The sequence below is a fragment of the Hordeum vulgare genome, chromosome 7H, assembly GCF_904849725.1.
Source record: "Hordeum vulgare subsp. vulgare chromosome 7H, MorexV3_pseudomolecules_assembly, whole genome shotgun sequence".
Taxonomy (NCBI): domain Eukaryota; kingdom Viridiplantae; phylum Streptophyta; class Magnoliopsida; order Poales; family Poaceae; genus Hordeum; species Hordeum vulgare.
In genome coordinates this window covers 371500002-371519205 of record NC_058524.1, presented here as the reverse complement: position 1 = coordinate 371519205, position 19204 = coordinate 371500002, and positions in this window count along the sequence as shown.

Below are 19204 nucleotides of genomic sequence, written 5' to 3'. Positions count from 1 at the left end.
TTCTTGGCGGTGCTTGGGTTGAACCCAAGCCCTTCCTTGGCAAGGCCTCCATTGTGTCGACTTAAGATCTCATTGAGAGTCTTTTGTCCTTGTGCACATGCCATGAGACCTCTGTCTAGCTGTGCCTTTAGCGAACAGTTTTCCTCAAGGATAGATGTCAGTTCACTACTAGAGTTAGTAGTGCAGGTATCAACATTAATAATAGGTGAGGAGTAGGCCTTAGCTAAAGTGTCAAGATAAGTAACCTTGAGTGCCTCAAAGCTCTTTGTAAGAACAGTGAGTTTCTCTTCCTTGTCTTTGAGAGACAAGGATAGATGCTCACAGTCCTTAGAAAGGGAAGCATGGGAGTTCACTAGTCGGTTTTTATCATTTAGTAACTCTTTGCACACAGATTCAGCCTTTTTCAAGGAGGCAAGATCATTAGCATGTTTATCAAGGTTGTCACCTACTTTTGAGCATAATGCATCATTTTGTGCTTCCTCATACATGACTTTCTGCTCAAGGATTTCATTTCTTTCCTTCTCCTCAGTGACGAGGGTTTCGAGTTCCTTGATGGTATTGGTGTGCTTACTCACCATTTCCAGAAGTATGCGAAACATAGTGAGCTTCTTCCTTTAAGAGAGCACATAAATTTGTTTATTTTAGCAAACATGGGATGATCTAAGTCATTATCCTCATAGTGATCTTCCGCATCAAGATACTCATCAGATGGGGTAGAAGCTAGACTGAAGGATTTTAACCATAGAGTTACCTTAACCTTATCATGAGAGCTTTGGTCTTCCTCATCTCCCATGGCAGTCTTTGCCATCAAACACTTGTGAGCGTTGCCCTTGTAGTCCTTCATATAGTTGTAGTGAACAACATCACCACTTTTGTTGACTATCCTCAAGGTGTTTTGTGTATCCTAAGCTACTCCGGCAACCCCACGAACATCTTCTGGATCTGATTCTTCTTGTGCAACCATTGCTCTTCCATCTGTCCTCTTGAGCTTCGAGTTCATAGGGTTTGGCAACTTCTTCTTTACAAAGATCTTTGGAAACCTTGGTTTGTCTTCTCTCTTCTCATAAGGGTAGTCATTGGAGAAGTGGTTGGTTTCCTCACAGTTGTAGCATTTACTAACCTTCTTCTTTGGGAATCTTCCCTTGAATTTTCCTGCACTGAACTTCTTTATGAAGAGAGCAATGTCCTCATAAGATGGGCTTTCATCAGAGTCAACATCATCACCATCTTCGCAGTCATCATCACCCTCTTCTTCTTCACTTTCTTCTTCGTCACATTCATGCTTAGCTTTCAAAGCAAGATTGATCTTTGATGTTGAAGTGCCATTCATGGCAAGGTGCTTTGTTGCATTTGCCTTTGACTCTTCAAATAATTGGAAAGTGGATATGATGTCATCTGGAGTCATTTCTTTGAACCCATGGTGCTGCCTCATGTCCCATACCATTTGATGGTGATACGGAGCAAGAGCATGAAGTAACTTGTCCACGAGAAATCTGTTGGTCAGATTGAAACCATCTTGCGTCTTGTCACAGTCACATGACTCACTGTCTGCAGCGAGAGTCATGAGCCGTTCTAGTAGTTTCTTGGGAGATTCACCCTTTTCCATACAGAAATTCTGTAATTGCCCCTTGGCAATTTCATATTGAGCAAGCCAAAGAGTGGAGGTACCGGTCTTGGTCCTTATAATGCTATCCCACGGTTCCTTGGCACTTGTGATGTGAATGTAAGGTCTCCGTTGCTTTGCATTCATTCCTTTTCTTATGCACATGATCGCAGTGTCATTGAGATGCTTGTCATAAGTTTCTCTGGGAGTGAGGCACCTTCGATCTACAGGATTGTACCCATGCACGAAGATGTCCAACATCTCATCATTGGCATACCTAAGATGATCCTGCATACCAACTCTCCACAAAGAAAAATCGGAATTGTCATCAAGCAAGGGAGGTTTTCCTCCAGGATTGTACTTAGGTTTCTCAATTTGAGATCTAGCATAAAGCCATGGAACACTGGTTTGGTTTCTTTCCGGAGGTTGTTGGCCAAATGAAGAACCGTGCACATGTGGCCCTAAGGCCCTCGGGGACGTGGTTGTCCCCGTGGTTAGTGATGCCAGTCTCATTTGGACCAAGGCATCAAGAGAAGCATCATGCTCCTCTTTTTGCTTGGCAAGGGCCCGTTCGAGGTCCTCAGAGGTGAAAGACTTGACTTCCGTAGAAGTCCCGTCCCTCTGCACTGGAGCTACCGTAGCTGGAATCCCGTCCATCTCGCTCTAGGGCGGTTAAGCCACAAGAATAGAGCACGAGGCTCTGGTACCAATTGAAAAGGATGGAGATGGACCTAGAGGGGGGGTGAATGGGTACAGTTCCAAATTTTAATAATTACTTAGCAATTTTAGGCAAAAGTGCAGAATATGAGTGTAGGCCGAATAATTGCTACGACAAGGAGTAAGCTATTTAGAGTGAAGTAAGGCAAGCGTAATAAATAATCAAATACAAGTACGTAATAAGGATTAACACAAGTAGAGAGTTAGGGTTAGGAATAACCGAAACTCCAAGAGAGACAAGGATGTATCCCGATGTTCACTTCCTTGGAGGGAAGCTACGTCACCGTTAGAGGGGCGGATGTTACCACGAAGGCACACCAATGCCACGAAGGCTCACCCTATTCTCCCTTTGAGATAACTCCACGAAGGCTTTTCTCAACCACTAGTGGTAAGCCTTCAGGTGGCTTCCAAACCTTCACAAACTTTCCGGGGGAAATCACAATGGTTTAATTCCTCTCCGAAGGCTCCTACTGCCTAGGAGTCTCCAACCTCCAAGAGTAACAAGATCACGGGGATTGCTCAAAACTTGCTCAAATCACAAATCACTTTGGTGGGATGGAGGAGGGGGAGACGATCTATCTTTTGATTGGAAAAACACTCAAAGGGACTCACAAATGCTCTTGGGATCTAAGATTTGGTGTAGACAAGAGTGAGTGAGAAGAAAGGTGTTCTTGGATGTGTTCTAGCTGTGTTGGACACCCACTCACGAAGTGGGAGAGGGGTATATATAGTGGGGAGTGTAAAACAGCCGTTGGGGACACTTTAAGTCACACAGGGTCCGGACGTCCGGCAGTTTACGGAAGTCCGGGCGTCTGCAAGGGGTCGGACGTCCGACAGGGGCCGGTCGTCCGAGGTCTGTAGATATGACTGGGAACATTGTGAATTGAACAGCGACCGGACGTCCGGAGAAGGCCGGAAATCCGAGTTATTCGACTCAACTTCTTCTGGTGGGAGGTTCCAGATTTCCGAAAGGGGACGGACGTCCGGCCATCGGACATCCGGAGGGAGCCGGAAATTCGAGTTATAGAGCTCATGTTCTTCTGGTGGAGGGCTCCGGATTTCCGAAGCTGGTCGGACGTCCGGCCCTCGGATGTCCGGAGGGATCCGGAAGTCCGAGGTAATAGACCTGTTTTGAGATAGGAGCAGAGTAGAGAATATGTGGTATTGGGTAGGATAGTGAAGATGTGGTATGAGCAAGTTCATCGCAAAACATGTGATCCCCTCTTAATAGTGCGGGATCCCTATACTCAATAATAGTAAACTCAAAAGGATAGTCTACATCATCTTTTCTCAATCTCGAGCCTTCTTGAAATATAAATCCCGATCTTCTCAGACCACCTTTGGCACATAATTCTCAATCTACTAAAGTACTTGCCATCCTAAGATACACTCAACAAATAGGATTAGTTTCCTATGTATGTTTTTTCATTAACACCAAAAGTTGATTAGGGGCAGAGCATGCACTTTCACCTCTACCTTACTTATTTGACCCGTGGCGAGCTCCTAGAGGAGGAAATTATCAATTGACAGATTATCAGGCGTTGCAAATCTATGACTATCGCCAATGGATATTTACACCGAGAAGCATTACCGGTGTGTTTCAGTGTTGTGTATCCCCTGTAGAAGGTCACGATATCCTTAATGAAATCCATGTCGGATTGTGGTAATCATGTCGTCTCAAGATATTTAGTGGAGAAAGCTTTTCAACATGGTTTTTATTGGCTTATTGCTCATGCTGATGTCGAGGACATTGTGTGTAAGTGCCATGGCTGCCAAAAATTTGCACGGCAAGCCCATGTGTCATCTCAAGTATTACAGATGATCCCAATCAGTTGGCCATTCGCCATATGGTGGCTTCACATGCTCGGTCCATTCAAGACATCATTTGATCATAAGACCCACCTTCTGGTGGAAGTTGATAAGTTTACCAAGTGTGTTGAAGCACGACCAATCAGCAATTGTGATGTTGATACAATGGTGAAATTTTTGAAGAACTTTATCTTCTATTTTATGTATCCACATAGAATCATCATAGATAATGGCACCAAGTTATCCAAGGGAGCAATGGAACAGTTTTGTCAACAAGAGCACATCTGGCTTGATTTAGCCTTGGTGGCACATCCATGGTCTAATGGAGAAGTCGAACGATCTAATTAGGAAATACTACGTGGAATCAAACCCCGGCTTATGGTGCCCCTCGAGTGAACTCCTCGGTGTTGGGTCAAGGAACTTCACACAATACTTTGAAGCATACCGACTACTTTATACAGACCCACAGGCTACACGTTGTTTTTGTTGGTTTATGGGGCAACAGCTATTTTGCCAAGCGATATGAGACCCGGTCCCCTGAGGGTTAATTGTAACCCACAAGTGTAGGGGGTCGTTTGTAGCCTTTGTCGACAAGTAAGAGTGTCGAACCAAACGAGGAGCTAAAGGTACAATTAATATTCTCTCAAGTTATATCGAGCACTGATGCAACTCTACACATGTTAACGCTTACTTTACCTAGAAAAAGTATGAAACTATTTTATGGGAAGGAAACTAAAAGTACTTCGTAAGTGTAATAGATAGTTTTGCAAGAAAATAAAGAGCAAGTAAAAGAAAAGTTAGTGGTTGTTTAGTAGAAAAAAAAATTTCTAACGCAAGAGAAAGATTGTCCATAGGCAATTTAATATAACATGATAGATACTTATCATAAGCAATGAGAGAGAGGCATACACTAACACACTTTCCATACTTGGATCATATGCAATGATGATGGGACCTCTAGAAAGCATCTGCAAATACTAGAAATCATTATGGTAAACCCAACCATAACATTAAACATCAAGTCCTCTTTACTCCCATACGCACACAACTCCCTTACTTGAGTGTAAGCTTCTGTGACTCTAGTCACCCACTATAAGCGAATCATGAACATGTTGCAAACCCTCCAGCGTAAATCCTTCATGTGCGTGCCTCACGGAAGGCACCTTAGGACAACACCATATCAACACACAACTCATATAAATAACATCATACCACAATTAACCCGTTGGACGAAACAAATCTACTCAAACATCATAGGATAGCCACACATCATTGGATAATAATATATAAAATTAAGCACCATGTTCAAGTAGAGATTACATCGGGAAAGAGAGGTTTTACACCGCTGCATAGAGCACGAGAGAGTAGGTGGTGACGGTAGCAAAGTTGTTGGTGTAGATCGTTATCACGATGGTTGCCCCGGCGGCGCTCCCGTGCCACCGGGAGAGAGGGGAGAGAGACCCCTGCTTCTTCTTCTTCCTTGGATCCCTCCATAGGTGGGAGGAGGGTTTCTCCTCTGGTACATGGTCGCCACGGCACTTAGAGGGGCTAGATTGGATCCGTCTCTCTATTTCTCATCTATTTTCCCGACCTGTTTTCTTTCCCTTCACCGTTTCTTAAATATCCGGAGATCTGTAACTCCGATTAGGCTGAAATTCTGATGGGATTTTTATCGGAAAATTATGTTTCTTGCGGCCAAAGGAGAGCTCCAACTGATTTAAGGGGTGGGCACAAGCCATCGGGGTGCGATCCCCCACACCCGGGGGCGCGCCCTGTTGAATTGTACCTCCCTCGGGCACCATGTTGTGTTGATTCTGACTCCCAAAATTCACATATATTCCAAAAAATCTACGCAAATTTTTATCTCGTTTAGAGTTCGTGCGATATGGAATTTCTATGAAATAAATAACACACAAAAACAAGAACTGGCACTAGGCACCGGGTCAATAGATTAGTGCCAAAAATAATATTAATTGGTACATAATTACACAAAAAGTATCATAGAATGATAATATAATAGCATGGAACAATCAAAAATTATAGATACATTGGATACCTCTCAATTACCTCTTATGTTGAGGCTGATAAAGAACAAGCCCGACAGGACTTCCTAGATGCATTGGAGGATGAACGTTATCTCGCAGCCTCAAGGTCAGCTATCTACCAACAAGAACTACGTCGCTGTCATAGCTGTAGAGTTCGTAGTCGTACTTTCCAGGAAGGTGACTTAGTGCTCCGTTTGATTCAAGACTAAACAGACATGCATAATCTTTCGCCACGATGGGAAGGAAACTTTGTAATCATCAAGAACCTCAACATTGGGTCATATTACCTGATCGACAGATGTGAACACAAGAAGTCACTGATTGGCCACAAGTATCAGGGATCAATCATAGTCCTTTCAATAAGTAACAGTGTCTAACCCAATGAAGAGCGGAAAGCAATGATAAGCGGTTTTCAGCAAGGTATTCTCTACAAGTGCTCTAAGTAACAATGAAAGATAGTTTTTAGCAAGATAATTTGTAACAAGTGAAAAATAAAAATAGTATAAAAGGTGTAGCAAGGTAGCCCAATCCTTTTTGTAGCGAAGTACAGGCCGAAAAGTACTCTTATATTAAGCAAGTGCTCCCGAGGACACATGAGAGTTTCTGTCTAGTCATGTCATCATATTGAGTTGATTCATGTTCGCTACTTCGATAATTTAATATGTGGGTGGATCGGTGCTAAGGTGTTGTTCTTACTTGAACAAACAACCAACTTAGATTACCCTCTCTTGAAAGCATCTACAACTACGAAAGAAGAATTAAGATAAATCTAACCATAGCATTAAACGTATGGATCCAAATCAACCCCTCATCCAGCAACGCATAAACTGGGGTTTAATCTTCTATCACTCTTGCAACCATCATCTACTTGTTATTCCACAATGACTTACGTTAGGCCCATAACATGGTGAAGTTTCATGTTGTCAACGTTCACATGATACCACTAAGAGAAGTAACAATATACATATCATCATAATATCGAACGAATACCAACTTTATATGGTTACTTATAACAAGACTTCTCCCATGTCCCGAGGAACAATAGTTACTCCTCACACGTCATCAACATGTTCAATATCAAAGGTGTAATAATACTTATTAAGGATATGAACGTAATATCTTCCACCAAGTAATCTAACAAGCATCAACTACAAGATGTAATCAACACAACTACTAACCCACACGTACCAATCTGAGGTTTTGAGACAAAAATTGAATACAAGAGATGAACTAGGGTTGGAGATGGCATGGTGTTGGTGAATATGTTGATGAAGATTGGTCCTCCCACGAAGTAGGAAGCCTTGGTGATGATGATTCATGACCCACAAGTATAGGGGATCTATCGTAGTCCTTTCAATAAGTAAGAGTGTCGAACCCAACGAGGAGCAGAAGGAAATGACAATTGGTTTTAAGTAAGGTATTCTCTGCAAGCACTGAAATTATTGGTAACAGATAGTTTTGTGATAAGGTAATTCCTAACGGGTAGCATGTAACAAATGTAAAAAAGGTGCATCAAGGTGGCCCAATCCTTTTTGTAGAAAAAGACAAGCCTGGACAAACTCTTATATAAAGCAAAGTGCTCCCGAGGACACATGGGAATTTTTGTCAAGCTAGTTTTCATCATGCTCATATGATTCGCGTTCGTTACTTTGATAATTTGATATGTGGGTGGACCGGTGCTTGGGTGCTTCCCTTACTTGGACAAACCTCCCACTTATGATTAATCTCTCTTGAAAGCCTGCAACTACGAAAGAAGAATTAAGATGATCTAACCATAGCAAGAAACATATGGATCCAAATCAGCCCCTTACGAAGCAACGCATAAACTAGGGTTGAAGCTTATGTCACTCTATCAACCCATCATCTACTTATTACTTTCCAATGCCTTTACCTAGGCCCAAACAATGGTGAAGTTTCATGTAGTCGACGTTCACATGACACCACTAGAGCAGAGTCAACATACATCTTATCAAAATATCGAACGAATACCAAATTCACATGATTACTTTTAACAACACTTATCCCATGTCCTCGGGAACAAACGTAACTACTCACAAAACATATTTGAGTTCATAATCAAAGGAGTATTAATAATCATTAAGGATCTGAACATATGATCTTCCACTAAATAAACCAACTAGCATCAACTACAAGGAGTAATCAACACTACAAGCAACCCATAGGTACCAATCTGAGGTTTTAAGACAAAGATTGGATACAACAGATGAACTAGGGTTTGGAGAGGAGATGGCGTTGATGAAGATGTTGATGGAGATTGACACCCTCTCAATGAGAGGATCGTTGGTGATGACGATGGCTTCGATTTCCCCTCCACGAGGGAAGTTTCCCCGGCGGAATAGCTCTATCGGAGCTCTAGATTGGTTCTACCGAATTTCCGCCTCGAGATGGTGGTGCTTCATCCCGAAAGCTCTGATATCATTTTGTTTATAGGTCAAAAACCCTTCCTATAGCAGAAGATGGGCACAGGAGGCCTACCAGGGGGGCCACAAACCACAGGGGCGCGGCCAGGGGGGTAGGTGGCGCCCAGTAGGCTTGTGACGTCCTGGTGGGTCCCCTCTGGTATTTCTTTCGCACAATATTTTTTATATATTCCAAAACAATTCTCCATAAATTTTCAGCACTTTTGGAGCTATGCAGAATAGGTCTCTCGGATTCGCTCGTTTCCCGGTCCAGAATTCCAGCTGCCGGCATTCGCCCTCTTCATGTAAACCTTTTAAAATAAGAGATAAAAGGCATAAGTATTGTACCATAATGTGTATTAACAGCCCATAATGCAATAAATATCGATATAAAATCATAATGCAAAATGGACGTATCATATCCCCCATGCTTAGACCTTGCTTGTCCTCAAGCAAAAGCCGAGATCGATAAATATGCCCACATGCTTAGAGATAGAGGTGTCGATAAAAAAAATGGACATGAAGGCATCATGGTTATCTTTAGAACAGCAACACAAATTTACATAGAATCTCTTATGCTAGAGTAACAATTCGTTCACAAGGTAAAATATGATTTCAGTAATTGAAGCAATTTCAATTTATCGCAACGTGGGAAAGAATCAATATAAGAGCTTGTAAAGGAAATCCACATACTCAATCATCTTAGGGTCTTTCATAATTGCTAACACTTATGTGGTACCTATGCAGTCAAAGCTTCAATCGGACAGAGAGAAAGATAGGGGCTTATAGTGTTGTCTCTCAACTATTTACCTCAAGGGTAATGTCAACAATAATAAGTCATGATCACCCACATCCGAGTGGATATATTTGTCTACATCATTCCCCAACACATGACGCTTGCCAAAAGATAAAGGGAAATAAAGGAAATGGTGAATATCACCATGACTCTTACATAAAAGTAAGAACTACAAAGTAAAGTTAACATATACGCCCTTCACAGAGGGAAGCAGAGGTTGTCATGCGCTTTAACAGTTGGATGTGCAATCCCTTAATGCAAAAGAACGTCACTTTATATTGACCCTTGTGATAAAGAACTTTATTATGAAGTTTGTAGCTTTTATTTCTTCTATATCACAAGTTCGTATAAAGTTTATATTCCTCTCACTAATAAATCACACATATTTAAAGAGCAATTTTTATTGCTTGCACCGATGACAACTTACTTGAAGGATCTTACTCAATCCATAGGTAGGCATGGTGGACTCTCAGGACAAAATTGGGTTAAAGGTGTTTGGATGCACAAGTAGTATCTCTACTTGGTGCGGCACTTCTTGTCTAATATGGGGTGGAAGCAGGCGACACATGTTGAAGGATCTATAACCATATAACTTCTATTCGGAAATAAGCAAACATAACACATTATGTTGTCTTGCTTGTCCAACATCAAATTCTTAACATATAATATTTTAATGAGTGCTCACAATCATAAAAGATGTCCAAGATGATATATTTATATGTGAAGCTCTCTTTCTTTATTACTTCCTTTTAATTGAAACAATGACCAATAGCTTTGGTTGTCAACTCACAACAAATTTCAATCAACATATTTTTTATATGTGAAGTCATCACTCCCCGTACGATCATTATGTATGCTCTTTTGCTTTTATTCTGTACTTCTTTCTATTTCATTTTCTCAAGATCATAGCAAGTAAGGAAAGTCCTCAACTCAAAACTACTCTTTATTATATAACTCTCGGACTTGCTTACATAGGGAGAACATAAAGCAAAACTCTAAACTAGATCACACTAAAACTTTATTCCACTAGATCAAGATATAACCAAAAGGATCGAATGAAGAAAAACGAAGAAAGTAAAAGGTGTGATGGTGATACGATACCGGGGCACCTCCCCCCAGCTTGGCACAAGACAAGCGGAGTGCCCATACCCATGTGTTTCGTTATCTTTCTTCGGAGGTGATGGTGTTGGAGTTGTTGGTGAGGTTGAAAGCTTGTCAAGATTCCTCTTAAGCATGAAATTTTGTTCCCTTAGATCGTCTACTTCCTGCTCGAGGTTCAATATCTTTTGACATAATTCATCCTTGCTCTCCAACACAAGACGAGAAGGGATAAATAGAACCTTGGGTTTTATTCTTGTATTTGGGAGGCTCGACTTCTGAACTCCACATGCATATCTTTGGGTTGAGGCAGGGGAACCACCTCTTCATTCGAGCTTTCTTCCACACACTTGGATATCTCCAATTCCTTCTCCGAGAACAATTGAAAAGTATCTAAGTCCCCGTAGAGCTTGGAATTGGCAAGATAATACAATACATAGCTATCCACATCGGAATCTTGGGACGACATCTTACTCCACCCAAGTAAATATTTCAAGAAGTCTCATGCATCTAAGCTTGGGATGCTATGCATCCCGCCTCTCTTCATCAAACAAATATCAATTAGCCTATGTTGAGCCCAAATTTTTATTTGTACTATTCTTGGAGTGAATTTTTGTTTAGTTTGCTGTTAAATAAAATTCTCCGGGCCAAAAATATTTATTGAGAGAGAGTCCTCACATAGCTACTTAATTGTTTGATTACTCATAGATCTTCACTTATATCTTTTGAGAGTAGTTTGAATGTGCACTCTTGTGCTTCACTTATATCCTAAGAGTAAATTGTGAATGACTTGAAAATCATAAACCTGAAATTATCAATGTCATTTATACTTAGTAGTAGGTTCACATTGGGTTTAGAAAGTAAAATCAATTGAAGTTTGGCAATCACAATATTGGTCATGCAAGCAACTCATGAGTGAGTAGTATAAGAAAGAAAACTTTCACATACAAATATATTATCTTGGACATATTTTATGATTGTGAATACCATTAATTATTTTCAACCTTAATCAGATTGCTGAAATTGGATAAGGAAGACATTGTAATGGTATACGTTTGGGTATATTTACATAGAATTTATATTGTTATTGATCCTCTAACATGTCGTGCTTGTTTAGAACGTTTTGCTAGTTAAGAATTCTTACTAAGTAGAGATACTACTTGTGCATCCAAATCCTTGAGTTGAGCTTCTTCCATGATAGTCCACCATACCTACCTATATATGGTATTTTACTGCCATTCAAAGTAAATTTGCATGTGCCACCTGTAAAACCTTCAAATAAACATCATTTTGTGTACCCGTACCGTTCATCGAGCGATCGAGGTGGTCAACATCTTCCATGATAAGAGGGTTATTCTCAAGATGAGTGTTTATTCACTTGCCATTACACGAGACAGGCTCATAAAAAGGATGCCCGGTCCTGCATAAATAAATAAAAAATAAACAATAACTCCCCCTAAAAAGTTGATTGTTTGGAGGGCACCCATGGATACGGCTAGCCATGGAAAGTTTTTGAATGGTTGAGAGGGAGTAAAAAATCAATTATGTTTGGGAACCGTCAATAATGTGATTAGCACAGAAGTTGTTCAAATCCCTTATTGTAGCATTCATAAGAAAGGCATACCACCTAAAATATATTCATCTATATTTTAATGAGCTCGCTCACCTCTACAAATCCCTACTTCCCTCTGCGAAGGGACATTTTATTTACTTTCATGTTATTTACTTTTCTTGTTGAGTCAATTTCTTATTCAACCTCAATAAATTAGTTGGAAAGTATTATGTTATGGGGAAAGATCCAAACACATATATACAGTCAAATATATTTGATCATGATTCATTATTGTTGACAATTATCATCATGATAAGTACAGTGGGAGGTGAAACATTAAGCCCTATGTTTCTCTCTATTTGATGGATGCTATTTGTTCTAAAAATATGCTTTGAGTATTAGCAATCATAGAAGACTATATGATAATTGAGTATGTGGAGCTCTTACTTAGACTGGATGATGCATTAAAATTGTTTGATGCCTGAGAACATATGTTGTTAAGTTTCAAGAGAATGCATTGTTTGAACCATGACATATGAATTGATTGATACTCTCTCATGATAATTTTTATGAGAAAAAGTTGTTGGTTATGATGTTAGAAAAGGTACTGAAATTGTCAATAATCAAACTATTGACTATGCATTCACACTTCATAAATTACTTCTTTAATCATTTACCTACTCCAGGACAAGTAGGAATTAACCTTGGGTATGCTGATACATCTCCAACGTATGGATAATTTATGAAATATTCATGCCATATTTGCCAATTTTACAATACTTTATATGGTTTTGATGAACTTCACATGATTTGTTTAGAACTAACCCACACCGATGTTGTTTTCCGCAGAACTACCGTGGGTGTTATTTTTTGTGTAGAAAATAGAAGTTCTCTGAATCGCTCGGAACTTTTTTATGATTTCTCCTGAAGGAAATAAGAAATACCAGAGTGAAGAACCATCAGAGGGGAGACACCTATGGGCCACAAGCTAATAGGGTGCACCCACTATTGGTGTTGAAACCGGCTAATCTTGAATAGGGGGCTCGAACTGTGGATCTAGGGTCGATGGGTAACAAGAGACGAAGATGACGATGTTTGACTCGGGTTCGGGCCCTCTTCATGGAGGTAATATCATACGTCCTCCTCTTGTTGGTATTGATGGAGTAGTACAGACTAGAAAGTTTATCTATCTTGAATCTGATACTTCTACTCATGGTCGAACAGGCCGAGGAGTTCGGCCCATGAAAATAGGCAGACGTCCCGTGGACCCCCTAGTCCCGGACACCCTTAGTAGCCCCCGAACTAGCCTCGAATGCAAAAAAACCTTCTTCCTTTGGTTGCTTCGTAGGGACTGTGTATTGGGAGGCAAGTTCCTCTCTTCCTTTAAGCGGTGATAGCTCGGTTGCCGATGACTTCCCCTCCTTCAAATGTATAGGCAAAGATATATACATATATATGACATATTTTATCTACTACCACGGGTAGTTATCCCCTACATATTTACCTTCCATGTGTCACATCCAGCTTCCAAACCAAATGGGTTAGCAGATAGAAAAAAACAAATAACACGGTATAACTAACTAACCAACAAATTTGCTAGGTTGTTGACGAAAAGCTATGTGGTCTTGAATGGATAAGTGTTTTCCAGCAGAAAAATAAGAATAAATAAATGGTCGCTAGCTAAGGCGATGTTCTGACGTATTGGCGCACTACTTCTATTATTCGGTTGGCATATAACTTTTATTTGAGTATGAGCATACATCTAAGTAGCGTATATTTTCAGAAACTGGTGTATATTTCTAGTTAGAGAATGCTTTATAATTTAAACGTACGTGTGCACACATTATTAGAGCATGTAGTACGAAAGTATTGACTATGAAATATGGAATTTGGCTCATACTATATACTACCTTTAAAAAAATCATACTATATACTGCCTTTTTAATACAATATACTACATACTCTCTTACAAAAATACACCATACTACATACTCCGTACTTCTTAAACGATTCTATATAGTCCTCCTTTTTTCATGAACTATATATTCGTCCTTTTGTATGTACATACATTAAATTTTATTCTATATGAATATTGTCAGGGAGACCGACACCTATGGGAAGCTCTAAGGGTCCCTTGATCATTCGGCGGCTGGAGAGAGATGGCGCCAAGAGCAGAGCTACCGATCAGCACCGGCAAGGTCGTTTACCGAGGTTCGGGCCGCTTGGCGCATAGAACCCTACTCCTGCTTTGTTTGTATTGGGAGCTTACTGTAGGGTTATTTGCTACAGTAATTTGGCTGGTGATTAGGGAGTGTCAAAACCCAAAAAGGTCCAACCCCCTCGAAAATGAGCCTTGGGCCTCCTTTTATAGGTAAAGAAGTCACCAACAGTGCGCTCACGGGTTGCATAGTGAACAGGGTTCACCGCTTATCTTTCTACTGTGGTGTCAAGGGCAGTAAATGCCTTATCTCGCCCCTGACCTACATCCAGGTGGCTTCGACACGTGCCCGGGTGTGTTGACACCTGGGCTTTGCGTTGGCGCATGAGGGATGCGCTGCAGCGGTGGCGGTCGGCGGCACTGTGGCAAGAAGGACACCTTGCGGGCAAAGAGAGCCTGCCGGCCTGGCGCCCTTGCCCACGGCCTCTCCCATCTTCCTGGCAAGGAGGGCTTGTCGGGGCCTTGCAAGTCTTCCCGGCAAGGGGGGCCTGCCGGGGCCTTGTGAGTCTTCCCGGCGAGGAGGGCTCACCGGGGCCTTCCGAGTCTTCCCTGCGAGGAGGGCTCGCCGGGGCATCGTAGCCTGGGTTGGCTCTTCATGCCTTTGGCAGGGTGTGGTCTTGGAGAGCCTTGGGTTCCTTTTCCCATCGGCTACCTTGGCGTGCTGCCGCCAAGTGTGTTGCTAGTGTCCGTGCACAAGTCTGGGGCACGGGAGACCCCAGTCTCTAGTGCACCGATAGGAGCCCCAGGGCCTGGGCCACACACGCATGCGAGGCGTAGCTGGGCTAGGCCCAAAGTGTTGCACGGGCTTTTAATTGGCAGTTTGGAGCCGTTGCAACTGGCCCTTCCCACGTCGCGCATCGAGCGCGCGAGGTGGAGAGGTGCGTGCGTAGTGACCTCCCCACCTCCCGAAGCATTACTGCCACATGTGAGGCATGCCCAATAACGGTCAGGCAAGTGGCGTTCCTGGCCTTAAAGGGTACAGTCGTACCGGGGCCCGCCCCCGCATGCAATTGTGCAGGAGGGCGGTTCCCTGTTCGCCCGTGATCATAAGTGATGGAGAGAGAGGGGCGGCGGTTTCTGGAGTGAGGAGAGATAGCCCCCGCGGCTCGCACTATAAATTAGGAAGTTTGCGAGGGGATTTTGCTCATCCATCCAACTCCTAAAACATTCAGCATCCCCGGCTTGTGTCTGCGGTGTCTTCTTCTGCATTAGGTGGCGCTGGCCCCTAACCATGGCTAGGGGACGAGGGCGGGCACCATCGGCCGCCAAGACGGCAAGAGGATCCCATTCAGATCATGCCACAGCTTTAGGGGCCGTAGCTGCGGAGGGCGGCCCGAGCGCCCGAGGTGGCGGAGGGGCAAGGGGTCGTGGTCGCCGTGGAAGCCGTGGAAGGGGAAGGCGGAGTGCTACACCATAACCCCCGTCTTCTCCCCTGGCGCCAGCTTATCCTTCGTGGCGCGGGCATTCGGACGGGACGGCACTGGAGTTCGTCGTGAAGTTGCACGACGTTCCTCGGGGCCATCTGCACCTCCCTCGCCCCTTTTCCAGGGCGATGGAGGCCCCCAAGCCTCCCGTCTTGTGGTTGCGAGCATACAGTTGCTCCCACGGTGCTATGCAGGTGCACTTAGAGTACCCGAAACGCCGCTTGGCACGTAAAACCCTACTCCTGCTTTGCATGTATTGGGATATTACTCTGCGGTCATTTGCTACAGTAATTTGGCTGGTGATTAGGGAGTCTCAAAACCCAAAAAGGTCCAACCCCCTCGAAAATGAGCCTTGGGCCTCCTTTTATAGGCAAACTCGTCACCAACAGTGCGCTCACGGGTTGCATAGTGAAAAGGGTTCACTGCTTATCTTTCTACTATGGTGTCAAGGGCAGTAAATGCCTTGTCTCGCCCCTGACCTGCATCAAGATGGCTTCGACACGTGCCCGGGTGTGTTGACACCTGGGCTTTGCGCTGGCGCATGAGGGATGCACTGGAGCGGTGGCGGTTGGCACCACTGTGGCAGGAGTGACACCTGGCTGGCAAAGAGAGCCTGCCGGCCTGGCGCCCTTGCCCACGACCTCGCCCATCTTCCCAGCAAGGATGGCTTTCCAGGGTCTTGGACATTTTCCCGACAAGGAGGGCTTGCCGGGGCCTTGCAAGTCTTCCCGGCAAGGAGGGCGTGACGCCCTTGCCCATGGCCTCGCGGTTTTAAATGAAATTTGAAAACGGTGTGGCTGCCTACGAGTGGTGGGAAGCGTATTTTTGTAAATTTTTCCAAACCGCTCATTGGAACAATGCAAATGAGATGTCTTTGGAAAGATATTGACGAGGCACAAATTTTTCATGTAGAACACTTTCTCTAGTTCCTTACGGTTTAAAAACAGCTTTGAAATTACCGAAATGTGGATACTTTGTTTTTCACGACACCAAAATTAACGCGTGAACCACATCAGATAGAAGAAGGCACTGGTTTAGACTAAAAACTGCACAGCATCCTACTAGCAAGCAAACTTCATTGTTTATTTTGTCTGACGTATATTTTCCAACACGCGGAAGTGGAGTGCACTTCACGTCGGGCGTGGGTGAACCGCAGTGCTACCAAGAAGTGAACCACCTTACTTCCTTTCTCTCGTTTGAGTAACGATTTTTTGTACTTCACATTAGAAGTAAGTGAACCACAAGAGTAATGAAAGTTCACCCCGACACTACATAAAGTGAGCTGTGTTACTTTCTTTTTGTCATTTTCCTCATTACTTTTTTTGCTCGTGAACTTCGAAACTTTTTTTCATATTTTCCGACAAACGAAACAATTGCATTCAAAAAACAAGTGATCTTCTAATTGTAATTTCTTTTCTCTTCTTGTTTCTTTACAAATCAAACCGCCTACTCCCACAAAATGAACCACATACACAAAATCAAAGAATATAACATGAGGTGATAAAGCAAGCTACAATCTTAAAGAATGCATTGACCAAACCACAATACCTAGAGGTGATGTAATGCACAACCACGATTAAAGAACTGCACAAGTGCACACAAAAAATTACAACTCAAGGGACATCACAACAAAAATGCATCAAATATATGGAAAATTGTAGAGAACATCCTTCGATTTCCCTACTAAATACAAGTGAACTGCAATACTTCTTAAGACACTCGTGCATATTTTTTTACAGTGGTATACACCATTTATTTAAATAGCAAGATCTTTTGGCACCACATCACCCAGTTAAACTGCAACAAAACTGCATCGGGTCCCTCAGGGGCCGGGCCGGCGAGCACGCGAGCTCCACCCAGCCAACTCCTACTAGACATGGAGTAGCACGAGGCATCCAAGCCCCAAAACCGCACGTCCCCTCCACTACCAAGCCCGCCGCCACATGAGCCCCAATGCTGAAGGGATAATTGACGAGGAGGCCATCGGATCTGGCAATGCAGCTGTGTTGGGGTCATGGTGAGCTGACTCTTAGCGGGACAGGGGGTGGTTAGGTGTTGGGAAAGCTGGTTCTCTAGGAATGGTGGTCGGCATGAGAGAAAAAGAGAGGAGTGGGTGGGCTAAAGTGTGCAGCGGCCATGGTGCACCGAGCTGCCCATATCAACCTGCAACAGTGGGCCCAGGGTCTGGGTGGCCGTAGTGGAGGACTGCCAGGGGAGGGAGACATCCTGCGCCACACTTGATCTGGCGCCCCCACCGGAGCGGCACCACCTAAACAGTTGAGCTTGTGTGGAATCTGTAGGAGGCTTGTGGGGAGGTTTTTGGATCCGTCATTGGCTGGGCGCGAGGTGGCGAGGGGTGCTTGGATCCATCGCCGGTGGAGCCTCGGACGGTGGGGGAGGTTCGATCCATTGCCTATTGGTCGTGGGGTCCCCGGCAGCTCCGATCTGGCTACGGTGATGGAGGGTGAGGTGGGGTGGGAGGTCGCCAACGGGTGAGGTGGGGTGGGAGGTCGCCGGGGGTGGGCTAGCCTTCGTGGCCGTGGTGGAGGAGGTCGGTTTGGGGGCGACAAGGAGTGGGAGTGGACATGTAGTGGTTGCGGCCGATGGGGGTAAGCCCGTGGGTGCGGGTGGGGTTGGTTCTGGTGGTCAGGCGTAGGTGGGGGCAGAAGGTGGTTAATAGGGGCAGGTTCCTGCGGCGTTGGGGACTGCACTTTTATCGGGTTTCTTAGTTGTCTAGTCATGGAGGACGGGGAAATGCTGAAGTGTTATGACAATAAGTTGTTTTGTTATTAGAATAAGATCTTAAGGCGTGTTATTAGAATAAACCCGCCATGTTGGAAATATGCCCTAGAGGCAATAATAAATTAGTTATTATTATATTTCCTTGTTAATAATAATCGTTTATTATCCATGCTAGAATTGTATTGATTGGAAACTCAAATACATGTGTGGATACATAGACAACACACTGTCCCTAGTGAGCCTCTAGCTGACTACTTCGTTGATCAAAGATGGTCAAGGTTTCCTAGCCATAGGCAAGTGTTGTCACTTGATAACGAGATCAGATCATTAGGAGAATCATGTGATGGACAAGACCCAAACTATAAACGTAGCATATGATCGTGTTAGTTTATTGCTCCTGTTTTTTCTGCATGTCAATGTATCTGTTCCTTTGACCATGAGATCATGCACCTCCCGGACACTGGAAGAATACCTTGTGTGTATCAGACGTCGCAACGTAACTAGGTGACTATAACGGTGCTCTACAGGTATCTCTGAAGGTGTCTGTTGGGTTGGCATGGATCAAGACTGGGATTTGTCACTCCGTGTGACGGAGAGGTATCTCGGGGCCCACTCGATAATACAACATCAAAACAAGCCTTGCAAGCAATGTGACTAATGAGTTAGTTACGGTATCTTGTATTACGTAACGAGTAAAGAGACTTGCCAGTAACGAGATTGAACTAGGTATGAAGATACCGATGATCGAATCTCGGGTAGGTAATATACCAAAGGACAAAG